This window comes from Carcharhinus amblyrhynchos, chromosome 7 (assembly GCF_965287045.1).
Source record: "Carcharhinus amblyrhynchos chromosome 7, sCarAmb.v2.hapA, whole genome shotgun sequence".
Lineage (NCBI taxonomy): Eukaryota > Metazoa > Chordata > Chondrichthyes > Carcharhiniformes > Carcharhinidae > Carcharhinus > Carcharhinus amblyrhynchos.
In genome coordinates, this window is record NC_137330.1 from 124,207,117 (window position 1) to 124,225,119 (window position 18,003).

Consider the following 18,003-nt stretch of genomic DNA (forward strand, 5'->3'; position numbering starts at 1 on the left):
GTTGTATAACAGAGATTGGTGTTGCAGCAGAGATTGGTGCTGTACCGCAGAGACTGGTGTTGTATCTCAGAGATAGTTTCTGTATTTCAGAGATTGGTGTTGTATCACAGAGATTGGTGTTGTACCACAGAGATTGGTGTTGCACCATAGAGATTTGTGTTGTATAACAGAGATTGTTATTGTATCGCAGAGATTGGTGTTGTATCACTGAGATTGGTGTTGTATCACATTGATTGGTGTTGTACCACAGAGATTGGTGTTGTATGACAGGGATTGGTGTTGTACCACAGAGATTGGTGTTGTATCACAGAGATTGGTGTTGTACCACAGAGATTGGTGTTGTTCCCCAGAGATTGGTGTTGTATCATAGTGATTGGTGTTCTATGACAGTGATTGGTGTTGTATCACCGGGATTGGTGTTGTACCACAGAGATTGGTGTTGTACCACAGAGATTGGTGTTGTTCCACAGAGATTGGTGTTGTACCACAGAGATTGGTGGTGTACCACAGAGATTGGTGTTGTACCACAGAGATTGGTGTTGTACCACAGAGATTGGTGTTGTATCACTGAGATTGGTGTTGTATCATAGTGATTGGTGTTGTATCACAGTGATTGGTGTTGTATCACAGAGATTGGTGTTGTACCACAGAGATTGGTGTTGTATCACTGAGATTGGTGTTGTATCATAGTGATTGGTGTTGTATCACCGGGATTGGTGTTGTATCACCGGGATTGGTGTTGTACCACAGAGATTGGTGTTGTTCCACAGAGATTGGTGTTGTTCCACGGAGATTGGTGTTGTTCCACAGAGATTGGTGTTGTACCACAGAGATTGGTGTTGTACCACAGAGATTGGTGTTGTATCACAGAAATTGGTGTTGTTCCGCCGAGATTGGTGCTGTATCACAGAGATTGGTGTTGTACCACAGAGATTGGTATTGTATCACAGGGATTGGCTTTGTACCACAGAGATTGGTGTTGTACCACAGAGATTGGTGTTGTTGCACAGCGATTGGTGCTGTATCACAGAGATTGGTGTTGTAACACAGGGAATGGTGTTGTATCACAGTGATTGGTGTTGTATCACAGAGATTGTTGTTGTACCACAGATATTGGTGCTGTACGACTGAGATTGGTGCTGTACCACAGAGATTGGCGTTGTGTCTCAGAGATTGGTGTTGTACCACAGGGATTGGTGTTGTATCACAGAGATCGGTGTTGTATCACAGAGACTTGTGTTGTATCTCATAGATAGGTGCTGTATTTCAGAGATTGGTGTTGTATCACAGAGATTGGTGTTGTACCACAGAGATTGGTGTTGTATCACTGAGATTGGTGTTGTATCACTGAGATTGGTGTTGTATCACCAAGATCGGTGTTGTATCACAGAGACTGGTATTGTATCACAGAGATTGGTGTTGTACCACAGTGATTGGTGCTGTATCACAGAGATTGGTGATGTTCCACAGAGATTGGTGTTGTATCAAAGAGAGTGGTATTGTATCACAGAGATTGGTGTTGTGCCACAGAGATTGGTGTTGTGCCACAGAGATTGGTGTTGTATCACAGAGATTTGTGTTGTATCACAGGGATTGGTATTGTACCACAGAGAGTGGTGTTGTATCACAGAGATTGGTGTTGTATCACAGGGATTGGTGTTGTACCACAGAGATTGGTGTTGTATAAGGTTTGATAAGGTTCACCATGGTAGGCTTCTGCAGAAAATGCAGATGTATGGGATTGGGGGTGATCTAGGTAATTGGATCAGGAATTGGCTAGCAGATAGGAGACAGAGGGTGGTGGTTGATGGTAAATATTCGTCATGGAGTTCGGTTACGAGTGGTGTGCCTCAGGGATCTGTTTTGGGGCCACTGCTGTTTGTAATTTTTATTAATGATCTGGATGAGGGTATAGTTGGGTGGATTAGTAAGTTTGCTGATGACACCAAAGTCGGAGGTGTGGTAGATTGTGAGGAAGGGTGTCATAGTTTGCAGGGTGACTTAGAAAGGTTGCAGAGCTGGGCCGCGAGGTGGCGGATGGAGTTTAATGGGGAGAAGTGTGAGGTAATTCATTTCGGTAGGAATAACAGATGTGTTGATTATAGGGCTAACGGGAGGACTTTGAATAGTGTGGAGGAGCAGAGGGATCTAGGTGTATGTGTACATAGATCCCTGAAAGTTGGGAATCAAGTAGATAAGGTTGTTAAGAAGGCATACGGTGTCTTGGCGTTTATTGGTAGGGGGATTGAATTTAGGAGTCGCAGCGTCATGATGCAACTGTACACAACTCTGGTGCGGCCGCACTTGGAGTATTGTGTGCAGTTCTGGTCCCCACATTACAGGAAGGATGTAGAGGCTTTGGAGAGGGTGCAGAGGAGGTTTACCAGGATGTTGCCTGGTATGGAGGGGAGATCCTATGAGGAGAGACTGAGAGATTTGGGGTTGTTTTCGCTGGAAAGAAGGCGGCTAAGAGGGGACCTTATTGAAACATATAAGATGATTAGAGGTTTAGACAGGGTGGATAGTGATAGCCTTTTTCCTAGGATGGAGAAAGCTAGCACGAGGGGGCACGGCTTTAAATTAAGGGGGGGTAGTTATAGGACTGATGTCAGGGGTAGGTTCTTTACCCAGAGGGTGGTGAGGGACTGGAATGCCCTGCCAGCTGCAGTTATAAATGCGCCTAGTTTGGGGGCGTTTAAGAGATCTGTGGATAGGTTTATGGACGAAATGGGATTGGTTTAGATTAGTGGGATAGTGTTGTTTTTTTTTAAAAGCTGGTCGGCGCAACATCGTGGGCCGAAGGGCCTGTTCTGCACTGCAATGTTCTATGTTCTATGTATCACAGAGATTGGTGTTGTTCCGCAGAGATTGGTGTTGTATCACAGAGATTGGTATTGTATCGCAGCGATTGGTGTTGTACCACAGTGATTGGTGTTGTATCACAGAGATTGGCGTTGTTCCACAGAGATTGGTGTTGTGTCACAGTGATTGGTGTTGTATCACAGAGATTGGTGTTGTGCCACAGAGATTCGCGCTGTATCACAGAGATTGGTGCTGTATCAGAGGGATTGGTGTTGTACCACAGAGATTGGTGTTGTATCACAGTGATTGGTGTTGTATCACAGAGATTGGTGTTGTACCACAGAGATTGGTGTTGTATCACTGAGATTGGTGTTGTATCATAGTGATTGGTGTTGTATCACCGGGATTGGTGTTGTATCACCGGGATTGGTGTTGTACCACAGAGATTGGTGTTGTTCCACGGAGATTGGTGTTGTTCCACAGAGATTGGTGTTGTACCACAGAGATTGGTGTTGTATCACTGAGATTGGTGTTGTATCACAGAGATTGGTGTTGTTCCACAGAGATTGGTGTTGTATCACAGAGATTGGTGTTGTACCACAGAGATTGGTGTTGTATCACAGAGATTGGTATTGTATCACAGAGATTGGTGTTGTATCACAGAGATTGGTGTTGTATCACAGAGATTGGTATTGTATCACAGAGATTGGTGTTGTGCCACAGAGATTGGTGTTGTATCACAGAGATTGGTGTTGTATCACAGGGATTGCTGTTGTACCACAGCGATTGGTGTTGTATCACAGAGATTGGTGTTGTACCACAGAGATTGGTGTTGTACCACAGAGATTGGTGTTGTTCCACAGAAATTGGAGCTGTATCACAGAGATTGGTGTTGTTCCACAGAGATTGGTATTGTATCACAGGGATTGGCGTTGTACCAGAGAGATTGGTGTTGTACCACAGAGATTGGTGTTGTTGCACAGCGATTGGTGCTGTATCGCAGAGATTGGTGTTGTACCACAGAGAATGGTGTTGTATCACAGTGATTGGTGTTGTATCACAGAGATTGTTGTTGCACCACAGATATTGGTGCTGTACCACAGAGATTGGTGCTGTACCACAGAGATTGGCGTTGTATCACAGAGATTGGTGCTGTACCACAGGGATTGGTGTTGTATCACAGAGATTGGTGTTGTACCACAGAGACTTGTGTTGTATCTCAGAGATAGGTGCTCTATTTCAGAGATTGGTGTTGTATCACAGAGATTGGTGTTGTACCACAGAGATTGGTGTTGTATCACTGAGATTGGTGTTGTATCACAGAGATTGGTGTTGTTCCACAGAGATTGGTGTTGTATCACAGAGATTGGTATTGTATCGCAGCGATTGGTGTTGTACCACAGTGATTGGTGTTGTATCACAGAGATTGGTGTTGTTCCACAGAGATTGGTGTTGTATCACAGTGATTGGTATTGTATCACAGAGATTGGTGTTGTGCCACAGAGATTGGTGTTGTATCACAGAGATTGGTGTTGTATCACAGGGATTGGTATTGTACCACAGAGATTGGTGTTGTATCACAGAGATTGGTGTTGTATCACTGAGATTGGTGTTGTTTCACTGAGATTGGTGCTGTATCACAGACATTGGTGCTGTATCAGAGGGATTGGTGTTGTACTGCAGAGATTGGTGTTGTATCACAGGGATTGGTGTTGTATCGCAGACAATGGTGCTGTACCACAGAGATTGGTGTTGTACCACAGAGAATGGTGCTGTGCGACAGAGATTGGTGTTGTATCACAGAGGTGGGTGCTGTATCACAGAGATTGGTGCTGTATCAGAGAGTGGTGTTGTATAACAGAGATTGGTGTTGCAGCAGAGATTGGTGCTGTACCGCAGAGACTGGTGTTGTATCTCAGAGATAGTTTCTGTATTTCAGAGATTGGTGTTGTATAACAGAGATTGGTGTTGTACCACAGAGATTGGTGTTGCACCATAGAGATTTGTGTTGTATAACAGAGATTGTTATTGTATCGCAGAGATTGGTGTTGTATCACTGAGATTGGTGTTGTATCACATTGATTGGTGTTGTACCACAGAGATTGGTGTTGTATGACAGGGATTGGTGTTGTACCACAGAGATTGGTGTTGTATCACAGAGATTGGTGTTGTACCACAGAGATTGGTGTTGTTCCCCAGAGATTGGTGTTGTATCATAGTGATTGGTGTTCTATGACAGTGATTGGTGTTGTATCACCGGGATTGGTGTTGTACCACAGAGATTGGTGTTGTACCACAGAGATTGGTGTTGTTCCACAGAGATTGGTGTTGTACCACAGAGATTGGTGGTGTACCACAGAGATTGGTGTTGTACCACAGAGATTGGTGTTGTACCACAGAGATTGGTGTTGTATCACTGAGATTGGTGTTGTATCATAGTGATTGGTGTTGTATCACAGTGATTGGTGTTGTATCACAGAGATTGGTGTTGTACCACAGAGATTGGTGTTGTATCACTGAGATTGGTGTTGTATCATAGTGATTGGTGTTGTATCACCGGGATTGGTGTTGTATCACCGGGATTGGTGTTGTACCACAGAGATTGGTGTTGTTCCACAGAGATTGGTGTTGTTCCACGGAGATTGGTGTTGTTCCACAGAGATTGGTGTTGTACCACAGAGATTGGTGTTGTACCACAGAGATTGGTGTTGTATCACAGAAATTGGTGTTGTTCCGCCGAGATTGGTGCTGTATCACAGAGATTGGTGTTGTACCACAGAGATTGGTATTGTATCACAGGGATTGGCTTTGTACCACAGAGATTGGTGTTGTACCACAGAGATTGGTGTTGTTGCACAGCGATTGGTGCTGTATCACAGAGATTGGTGTTGTAACACAGGGAATGGTGTTGTATCACAGTGATTGGTGTTGTATCACAGAGATTGTTGTTGTACCACAGATATTGGTGCTGTACGACTGAGATTGGTGCTGTACCACAGAGATTGGCGTTGTGTCTCAGAGATTGGTGTTGTACCACAGGGATTGGTGTTGTATCACAGAGATCGGTGTTGTATCACAGAGATTGGTGTTGTATCACAGAGATTGGTGTTGTATCACAGAGATTGGTATTGTATCACAGAGATTGGTGTTGTGCCACAGAGATTGGTGTTGTATCACAGAGATTGGTGTTGTATCACAGGGATTGCTGTTGTACCACAGCGATTGGTGTTGTATCACAGAGATTGGTGTTGTACCACAGAGATTGGTGTTGTACCACAGAGATTGGTGTTGTTCCACAGAAATTGGAGCTGTATCACAGAGATTGGTGTTGTTCCACAGAGATTGGTATTGTATCACAGGGATTGGCGTTGTACCAGAGAGATTGGTGTTGTACCACAGAGATTGGTGTTGTTGCACAGCGATTGGTGCTGTATCGCAGAGATTGGTGTTGTACCACAGAGAATGGTGTTGTATCACAGTGATTGGTGTTGTATCACAGAGATTGTTGTTGCACCACAGATATTGGTGCTGTACCACAGAGATTGGTGCTGTACCACAGAGATTGGCGTTGTATCACAGAGATTGGTGCTGTACCACAGGGATTGGTGTTGTATCACAGAGATTGGTGTTGTACCACAGAGACTTGTGTTGTATCTCAGAGATAGGTGCTCTATTTCAGAGATTGGTGTTGTATCACAGAGATTGGTGTTGTACCACAGAGATTGGTGTTGTATCACTGAGATTGGTGTTGTATCACAGAGATTGGTGTTGTTCCACAGAGATTGGTGTTGTATCACAGAGATTGGTATTGTATCGCAGCGATTGGTGTTGTACCACAGTGATTGGTGTTGTATCACAGAGATTGGTGTTGTTCCACAGAGATTGGTGTTGTATCACAGTGATTGGTATTGTATCACAGAGATTGGTGTTGTGCCACAGAGATTGGTGTTGTATCACAGAGATTGGTGTTGTATCACAGGGATTGGTATTGTACCACAGAGATTGGTGTTGTATCACAGAGATTGGTGTTGTATCACTGAGATTGGTGTTGTTTCACTGAGATTGGTGCTGTATCACAGACATTGGTGCTGTATCAGAGGGATTGGTGTTGTACTGCAGAGATTGGTGTTGTATCACAGAGATTGGTGTTGTATCGCAGACAATGGTGCTGTACCACAGAGATTGGTGTTGTACCACAGAGAATGGTGCTGTGCGACAGAGATTGGTGTTGTATCACAGAGGTGGGTGCTGTATCACAGAGATTGGTGCTGTATCAGAGAGTGGTGTTGTATAACAGAGATTGGTGTTGCAGCAGAGATTGGTGCTGTACCGCAGAGACTGGTGTTGTATCTCAGAGATAGTTTCTGTATTTCAGAGATTGGTGTTGTATCACAGAGATTGGTGTTGTACCACAGAGATTGGTGTTGCACCATAGAGATTTGTGTTGTATAACAGAGATTGTTATTGTATCGCAGAGATTGGTGTTGTATCACTGAGATTGGTGTTGTATCACATTGATTGGTGTTGTACCACAGAGATTGGTGTTGTATGACAGGGATTGGTGTTGTACCACAGAGATTGGTGTTGTATCACAGAGATTGGTGTTGTACCACAGAGATTGGTGTTGTTCCCCAGAGATTGGTGTTGTATCATAGTGATTGGTGTTCTATGACAGTGATTGGTGTTGTATCACCGGGATTGGTGTTGTACCACAGAGATTGGTGTTGTACCACAGAGATTGGTGTTGTTCCACAGAGATTGGTGTTGTACCACAGAGATTGGTGGTGTACCACAGAGATTGGTGTTGTACCACAGAGATTGGTGTTGTACCACAGAGATTGGTGTTGTACCACAGAGATTGGTGTTGTATCACTGAGATTGGTGTTGTATCATAGTGATTGGTGTTGTATCACAGTGATTGGTGTTGTATCACAGAGATTGGTGTTGTACCACAGAGATTGGTGTTGTATCACTGAGATTGGTGTTGTATCATAGTGATTGGTGTTGTATCACCGGGATTGGTGTTGTATCACCGGGATTGGTGTTGTACCACAGAGATTGGTGTTGTTCCACAGAGATTGGTGTTGTTCCACGGAGATTGGTGTTGTTCCACAGAGATTGGTGTTGTACCACAGAGATTGGTGTTGTACCACAGAGATTGGTGTTGTATCACAGAAATTGGTGTTGTTCCGCCGAGATTGGTGCTGTATCACAGAGATTGGTGTTGTACCACAGAGATTGGTATTGTATCACAGGGATTGGCTTTGTACCACAGAGATTGGTGTTGTACCACAGAGATTGGTGTTGTTGCACAGCGATTGGTGCTGTATCACAGAGATTGGTGTTGTAACACAGGGAATGGTGTTGTATCACAGTGATTGGTGTTGTATCACAGAGATTGTTGTTGTACCACAGATATTGGTGCTGTACGACTGAGATTGGTGCTGTACCACAGAGATTGGCGTTGTGTCTCAGAGATTGGTGTTGTACCACAGGGATTGGTGTTGTATCACAGAGATCGGTGTTGTATCACAGAGATTGGTGTTGTATCACAGAGATTGGTGTTGTATCACAGAGATTGGTATTGTATCACAGAGATTGGTGTTGTGCCACAGAGATTGGTGTTGTATCACAGAGATTGGTGTTGTATCACAGGGATTGCTGTTGTACCACAGCGATTGGTGTTGTATCACAGAGATTGGTGTTGTACCACAGAGATTGGTGTTGTACCACAGAGATTGGTGTTGTTCCACAGAAATTGGAGCTGTATCACAGAGATTGGTGTTGTTCCACAGAGATTGGTATTGTATCACAGGGATTGGCGTTGTACCAGAGAGATTGGTGTTGTACCACAGAGATTGGTGTTGTTGCACAGCGATTGGTGCTGTATCGCAGAGATTGGTGTTGTACCACAGAGAATGGTGTTGTATCACAGTGATTGGTGTTGTATCACAGAGATTGTTGTTGCACCACAGATATTGGTGCTGTACCACAGAGATTGGTGCTGTACCACAGAGATTGGCGTTGTATCACAGAGATTGGTGCTGTACCACAGGGATTGGTGTTGTATCACAGAGATTGGTGTTGTACCACAGAGACTTGTGTTGTATCTCAGAGATAGGTGCTCTATTTCAGAGATTGGTGTTGTATCACAGAGATTGGTGTTGTACCACAGAGATTGGTGTTGTATCACTGAGATTGGTGTTGTATCACAGAGATTGGTGTTGTTCCACAGAGATTGGTGTTGTATCACAGAGATTGGTATTGTATCGCAGCGATTGGTGTTGTACCACAGTGATTGGTGTTGTATCACAGAGATTGGTGTTGTTCCACAGAGATTGGTGTTGTATCACAGTGATTGGTATTGTATCACAGAGATTGGTGTTGTGCCACAGAGATTGGTGTTGTATCACAGAGATTGGTGTTGTATCACAGGGATTGGTATTGTACCACAGAGATTGGTGTTGTATCACAGAGATTGGTGTTGTATCACTGAGATTGGTGTTGTTTCACTGAGATTGGTGCTGTATCACAGACATTGGTGCTGTATCAGAGGGATTGGTGTTGTACTGCAGAGATTGGTGTTGTATCACAGAGATTGGTGTTGTATCGCAGACAATGGTGCTGTACCACAGAGATTGGTGTTGTACCACAGAGAATGGTGCTGTGCGACAGAGATTGGTGTTGTATCACAGAGGTGGGTGCTGTATCACAGAGATTGGTGCTGTATCAGAGAGTGGTGTTGTATAACAGAGATTGGTGTTGCAGCAGAGATTGGTGCTGTACCGCAGAGACTGGTGTTGTATCTCAGAGATAGTTTCTGTATTTCAGAGATTGGTGTTGTATCACAGAGATTGGTGTTGTACCACAGAGATTGGTGTTGCACCATAGAGATTTGTGTTGTATAACAGAGATTGTTATTGTATCGCAGAGATTGGTGTTGTATCACTGAGATTGGTGTTGTATCACATTGATTGGTGTTGTACCACAGAGATTGGTGTTGTATGACAGGGATTGGTGTTGTACCACAGAGATTGGTGTTGTATCACAGAGATTGGTGTTGTACCACAGAGATTGGTGTTGTTCCCCAGAGATTGGTGTTGTATCATAGTGATTGGTGTTCTATGACAGTGATTGGTGTTGTATCACCGGGATTGGTGTTGTACCACAGAGATTGGTGTTGTACCACAGAGATTGGTGTTGTTCCACAGAGATTGGTGTTGTACCACAGAGATTGGTGGTGTACCACAGAGATTGGTGTTGTACCACAGAGATTGGTGTTGTACCACAGAGATTGGTGTTGTATCACTGAGATTGGTGTTGTATCATAGTGATTGGTGTTGTATCACAGTGATTGGTGTTGTATCACAGAGATTGGTGTTGTACCACAGAGATTGGTGTTGTATCACTGAGATTGGTGTTGTATCATAGTGATTGGTGTTGTATCACCGGGATTGGTGTTGTATCACCGGGATTGGTGTTGTACCACAGAGATTGGTGTTGTTCCACAGAGATTGGTGTTGTTCCACGGAGATTGGTGTTGTTCCACAGAGATTGGTGTTGTACCACAGAGATTGGTGTTGTACCACAGAGATTGGTGTTGTATCACAGAAATTGGTGTTGTTCCGCCGAGATTGGTGCTGTATCACAGAGATTGGTGTTGTACCACAGAGATTGGTATTGTATCACAGGGATTGGCTTTGTACCACAGAGATTGGTGTTGTACCACAGAGATTGGTGTTGTTGCACAGCGATTGGTGCTGTATCACAGAGATTGGTGTTGTAACACAGGGAATGGTGTTGTATCACAGTGATTGGTGTTGTATCACAGAGATTGTTGTTGTACCACAGATATTGGTGCTGTACGACTGAGATTGGTGCTGTACCACAGAGATTGGCGTTGTGTCTCAGAGATTGGTGTTGTACCACAGGGATTGGTGTTGTATCACAGAGATCGGTGTTGTATCACAGAGACTTGTGTTGTATCTCATAGATAGGTGCTGTATTTCAGAGATTGGTGTTGTATCACAGAGATTGGTGTTGTACCACAGAGATTGGTGTTGTATCACTGAGATTGGTGTTGTATCACTGAGATTGGTGTTGTATCACCGAGATCGGTGTTGTATCACAGAGACTGGTATTGTATCACAGAGATTGGTGTTGTACCACAGTGATTGGTGCTGTATCACAGAGATTGGTGATGTTCCACAGAGATTGGTGTTGTATCAAAGAGAGTGGTATTGTATCACAGAGATTGGTGTTGTGCCACAGAGATTGGTGTTGTGCCACAGAGATTGGTGTTGTATCACAGAGATTTGTGTTGTATCACAGGGATTGGTATTGTACCACAGAGAGTGGTGTTGTATCACAGAGATTGGTGTTGTATCACAGGGATTGGTGTTGTACCACAGAGATTGGTGTTGTATAAGGTTTGATAAGGTTCACCATGGTAGGCTTCTGCAGAAAATGCAGATGTATGGGATTGGGGGTGATCTAGGTAATTGGATCAGGAATTGGCTAGCAGATAGGAGACAGAGGGTGGTGGTTGATGGTAAATATTCGTCATGGAGTTCGGTTACGAGTGGTGTGCCTCAGGGATCTGTTTTGGGGCCACTGCTGTTTGTAATTTTTATTAATGATCTGGATGAGGGTATAGTTGGGTGGATTAGTAAGTTTGCTGATGACACCAAAGTCGGAGGTGTGGTAGATTGTGAGGAAGGGTGTCATAGTTTGCAGGGTGACTTAGAAAGGTTGCAGAGCTGGGCCGCGAGGTGGCGGATGGAGTTTAATGGGGAGAAGTGTGAGGTAATTCATTTCGGTAGGAATAACAGATGTGTTGATTATAGGGCTAACGGGAGGACTTTGAATAGTGTGGAGGAGCAGAGGGATCTAGGTGTATGTGTACATAGATCCCTGAAAGTTGGGAATCAAGTAGATAAGGTTGTTAAGAAGGCATACGGTGTCTTGGCGTTTATTGGTAGGGGGATTGAATTTAGGAGTCGCAGCGTCATGATGCAACTGTACACAACTCTGGTGCGGCCGCACTTGGAGTATTGTGTGCAGTTCTGGTCCCCACATTACAGGAAGGATGTAGAGGCTTTGGAGAGGGTGCAGAGGAGGTTTACCAGGATGTTGCCTGGTATGGAGGGGAGATCCTATGAGGAGAGACTGAGAGATTTGGGGTTGTTTTCGCTGGAAAGAAGGCGGCTAAGAGGGGACCTTATTGAAACATATAAGATGATTAGAGGTTTAGACAGGGTGGATAGTGATAGCCTTTTTCCTAGGATGGAGAAAGCTAGCACGAGGGGGCACGGCTTTAAATTAAGGGGGGGTAGTTATAGGACTGATGTCAGGGGTAGGTTCTTTACCCAGAGGGTGGTGAGGGACTGGAATGCCCTGCCAGCTGCAGTTATAAATGCGCCTAGTTTGGGGGCGTTTAAGAGATCTGTGGATAGGTTTATGGACGAAATGGGATTGGTTTAGATTAGTGGGATAGTGTTGTTTTTTTTTAAAAGCTGGTCGGCGCAACATCGTGGGCCGAAGGGCCTGTTCTGCACTGCAATGTTCTATGTTCTATGTATCACAGAGATTGGTGTTGTTCCGCAGAGATTGGTGTTGTATCACAGAGATTGGTATTGTATCGCAGCGATTGGTGTTGTACCACAGTGATTGGTGTTGTATCACAGAGATTGGCGTTGTTCCACAGAGATTGGTGTTGTGTCACAGTGATTGGTGTTGTATCACAGAGATTGGTGTTGTGCCACAGAGATTCGCGCTGTATCACAGAGATTGGTGCTGTATCAGAGGGATTGGTGTTGTACCACAGAGATTGGTGTTGTATCACAGTGATTGGTGTTGTATCACAGAGATTGGTGTTGTACCACAGAGATTGGTGTTGTATCACTGAGATTGGTGTTGTATCATAGTGATTGGTGTTGTATCACCGGGATTGGTGTTGTATCACCGGGATTGGTGTTGTACCACAGAGATTGGTGTTGTTCCACGGAGATTGGTGTTGTTCCACAGAGATTGGTGTTGTACCACAGAGATTGGTGTTGTATCACTGAGATTGGTGTTGTATCACAGAGATTGGTGTTGTTCCACAGAGATTGGTGTTGTATCACAGAGATTGGTGTTGTACCACAGAGATTGGTGTTGTATCACAGAGATTGGTATTGTATCACAGAGATTGGTGTTGTATCACAGAGATTGGTGTTGTATCACAGAGATTGGTATTGTATCACAGAGATTGGTGTTGTGCCACAGAGATTGGTGTTGTATCACAGAGATTGGTGTTGTATCACAGGGATTGCTGTTGTACCACAGCGATTGGTGTTGTATCACAGAGATTGGTGTTGTACCACAGAGATTGGTGTTGTACCACAGAGATTGGTGTTGTTCCACAGAAATTGGAGCTGTATCACAGAGATTGGTGTTGTTCCACAGAGATTGGTATTGTATCACAGGGATTGGCGTTGTACCAGAGAGATTGGTGTTGTACCACAGAGATTGGTGTTGTTGCACAGCGATTGGTGCTGTATCGCAGAGATTGGTGTTGTACCACAGAGAATGGTGTTGTATCACAGTGATTGGTGTTGTATCACAGAGATTGTTGTTGCACCACAGATATTGGTGCTGTACCACAGAGATTGGTGCTGTACCACAGAGATTGGCGTTGTATCACAGAGATTGGTGCTGTACCACAGGGATTGGTGTTGTATCACAGAGATTGGTGTTGTACCACAGAGACTTGTGTTGTATCTCAGAGATAGGTGCTCTATTTCAGAGATTGGTGTTGTATCACAGAGATTGGTGTTGTACCACAGAGATTGGTGTTGTATCACTGAGATTGGTGTTGTATCACAGAGATTGGTGTTGTTCCACAGAGATTGGTGTTGTATCACAGAGATTGGTATTGTATCGCAGCGATTGGTGTTGTACCACAGTGATTGGTGTTGTATCACAGAGATTGGTGTTGTTCCACAGAGATTGGTGTTGTATCACAGTGATTGGTATTGTATCACAGAGATTGGTGTTGTGCCACAGAGATTGGTGTTGTATCACAGAGATTGGTGTTGTATCACAGGGATTGGTATTGTACCACAGAGATTGGTGTTGTATCACAGAGATTGGTGTTGTATCACTGAGATTGGTGTTGTTTCACTGAGATTGGTGCTGTATCACAGACATTGGTGCTGTATCAGAGGGATTGGTGTTGTACTGCAGAGATTGGTGTTGTATCACAGAGATTGGTGTTGTATCGCAGACAATGGTGCTGTACCACAGAGATTGGTGTTGTACCACAGAGAATGGTGCTGTGCGACAGAGATTGGTGTTGTATCACAGAGGTGGGTGCTGTATCACAGAGATTGGTGCTGTATCAGAGAGTGGTGTTGTATAACAGAGATTGGTGTTGCAGCAGAGATTGGTGCTGTACCGCAGAGACTGGTGTTGTATCTCAGAGATAGTTTCTGTATTTCAGAGATTGGTGTTGTATCACAGAGATTGGTGTTGTACCACAGAGATTGGTGTTGCACCATAGAGATTGGTGTTGTATAACAGAGATTGTTATTGTATCGCAGAGATTGGTGTTGTATCACTGAGATTGGTGTTGTATCACATTGATTGGTGTTGTACCACAGAGATTGGTGTTGTATGACAGGGATTGGTGTTGTACCACAGAGATTGGTGTTGTATCACAGAGATTGGTGTTGTACCACAGAGATTGGTGTTGTTCCCCAGAGATTGGTGTTGTATCATAGTGATTGGTGTTCTATGACAGTGATTGGTGTTGTATCACCGGGATTGGTGTTGTACCACAGAGATTGGTGTTGTACCACAGAGATTGGTGTTGTTCCACAGAGATTGGTGTTGTACCACAGAGATTGGTGGTGTACCACAGAGATTGGTGTTGTACCACAGAGATTGGTGTTGTACCACAGAGATTGGTGTTGTATCACTGAGATTGGTGTTGTATCATAGTGATTGGTGTTGTATCACAGTGATTGGTGTTGTATCACAGAGATTGGTGTTGTACCACAGAGATTGGTGTTGTATCACTGAGATTGGTGTTGTATCATAGTGATTGGTGTTGTATCACCGGGATTGGTGTTGTACCACAGAGATTGGTGTTGTTCCACAGAGATTGGTGTTGTTCCACGGAGATTGGTGTTGTTCCACAGAGATTGGTGTTGTACCACAGAGATTGGTGTTGTACCACAGAGATTGGTGTTGTATCACAGAAATTGGTGTTGTTCCGCCGAGATTGGTGCTGTATCACAGAGATTGGTGTTGTACCACAGAGATTGGTATTGTATCACAGGGATTGGCTTTGTACCACAGAGATTGGTGTTGTACCACAGAGATTGGTGTTGTTGCACAGCGATTGGTGCTGTATCACAGAGATTGGTGTTGTAACACAGGGAATGGTGTTGTATCACAGTGATTGGTGTTGTATCACAGAGATTGTTGTTGTACCACAGATATTGGTGCTGTACGACTGAGATTGGTGCTGTACCACAGAGATTGGCGTTGTGTCTCAGAGATTGGTGTTGTACCACAGGGATTGGTGTTGTATCACAGAGATCGGTGTTGTATCACAGAGACTTGTGTTGTATCTCATAGATAGGTGCTGTATTTCAGAGATTGGTGTTGTACCACAGAGATTGGTGTTGTATCACAGAGATTGGTGTTGTATTACAGAGATTGGTGTTGTATCACAGAGATTGATGCTGTATCACAGAGATTGGTGTTGTACCACAGAGATTGGTGCTGTATCACAGAGATTGGTGTTGTACCACAAAGATTGGTGCTGTGTCACAGCGATTGGTGTTGTTCCATAGTGATTGGTGCTGTATCACAGAGATTGGTGCTGTATCACAGAGATTGGTGTTGTACCACAGAGATTGGTGTTGTATCACAGAAATTGATGCTGTATCACAGAGATTGGTGTTGTATCACAGAAATTGGTGTTGTTCCACAAAGATTGGTGCTGTATCACAGAGAGTGGTGCTGTATCACAGAGATTGGTGTTGTTCCGTAGTGATTGGTGCTGTATCACAGAGATTGGTGTTGTACCACAGAGATTGGTGCTGTATCAGAGAAATTGATGCTGTATCACAGAGATTGGTGTTGTATCACAGAGATTGGTGTTGTTCCACAAAGATTGGTGCTGTATCACAGAGAGTGGTGCTGTATCGCAGAGATTGGTGTTGTTCCGTAGTGATTGGTGCTGTATCACAGAGATTGGTGTTGTACCACAGAGATTGGTGCTGTATCAGAGAAATTGATGCTCTATCACAGAGATTGGTGTTGTATCACAGAGATTGGTGCTGTATCACAGGCATTGGTGTTGTACCACAGAGATTGGTGTTGTACCACAGAGATTGGTGTTGTTCCACAGAGATTGGTGTTGTATCAAAGAGAATGATGTTGTATCTTAGAGATTGGTGCTGTATCACAGAGATTGGTGTTGTTCGACAGAGATTGGTGTTGTATCAGAGAGATTGGTGTTGTATCACAGAGATTGGTGCTGTATCACAGAGATTGGTGCTGTATCACAGAGATTGGTGCTGTACCACAGAGACTGGTGTTGTATCATTGAGATTGGTGTTGTTCCACAGAGATTGGTGTTGTTCCACAGAGATTGGTGTTGTTTCACAGAGATTGGTGATGTATCACAGAGATTGGTGTGGTACCAGAGAGATTGGTGTTGCATCAAAGAGATTGGTGTTGTATGACAGAGATTGGTGCTGTATCACAGAGATTCGTGTTGTATGACAGTGATTGGTGTTGTTCCACAGAGATTGGTGCTGTATCACAGTGATTGGTGCCTTATCACAGACATTGGTGCTGTACCACACACAGATTGGTGCTGTACCAGAGTGATTGGTGTTGTACCACAGAGATTGATGCTGTACCACAGAGATTGGTGCTGTATCACAGAGATGGTGTTGTATCACAGAGATTGGTGCTGTATCACAGAGATTGGTGCTGTACCACAGAGATTGGTGCTGTACCACAGAGATTGGCGTTGTTCCATAGTGATTGGTGCTGTATCACAGAGATTGGTGCTGTATCACATAGATTGATGCTGTATCACAGAGATTGGTGTTGTATCACAGAGATTGGATTGTTACGCAGAGAGTGGTGTTGTATCACAGGGATTGGTGGTGTACCACAGAGATTGGTGTCGTATCACTGAGATTGGTGTTGTATCACAGAGATTGGTGCTGTATCACAGAGATTGGTGTTGTATCACAGAGATTGGTGTTGTGCCACAGAGATTGGTGTTGTATCACAGAGATTGGTGTTGTATCACAGAGATTGGTGTTGTATCACCGAGATTGGTGCTGTATTACAGATACTGGTCCTGTATCACAGAGATTGGTGTTGTGCCACAGAGATTGGTGCTGTATCACAGAGATTGGTGTTGTATCACAGACAATGGTGCTGTACCACAGATATTGGTGTTGTGCCACAGAGATTGGTGTTGTATCGGAGAGATTGGTGTTGTGTCACAGGGTTTGGTGTTCTACCACAGAGATTGGTGTTGTATCACAGAGATTGGTGCTGTACCACAGTGATTGGTGTTGTACCACAGAATTTGGTGTTGTTCCACAGAGATTGGTGGTGTTCCACAGAGATTGGTGCTGTATCACAGAGATTGGTGTTGTACCACAGAGAATGATGTTGTATCACAGTGATTGGTGTTGTATCAAGGAGATTGTTGTTGTACCACAGATATTGGTGCTGTACCACAGAGATTGGTGCTGTACCACAGAGATTGGCGTTGTATCACAGAGGTTGGTGTTGTACCACAGGGATTGGTGTTGTATCACAGAGATTGGTGCTGTGCCACAGAGATTGGTGTTGTATCACAGGGATTGGTGTTGTATCACAGAGATTGGTGTTGTACCACAGAGAATGGTGTTGTGTCACAGTGATTGGTGTTGTATCTCAGAGATTCTTGTTGTACCACAGATATTAGTGCTGTACCACAGAGATGGGTGCTGTACCACAGAGATGGGTGCTGTACCACAGAGATTGGTGTTGTATCACAGAGATTGGCGTTGTACCACAGCGATTGGTGTTGTATCACAGAGATTGGTGCTGTACCAGAGGGATTGGTGTTGTATCAGAGGGATTGGTGTTGCATCACAGAGATTGGTGCTGTATCACAGAGATTGGTGCTGTATCACA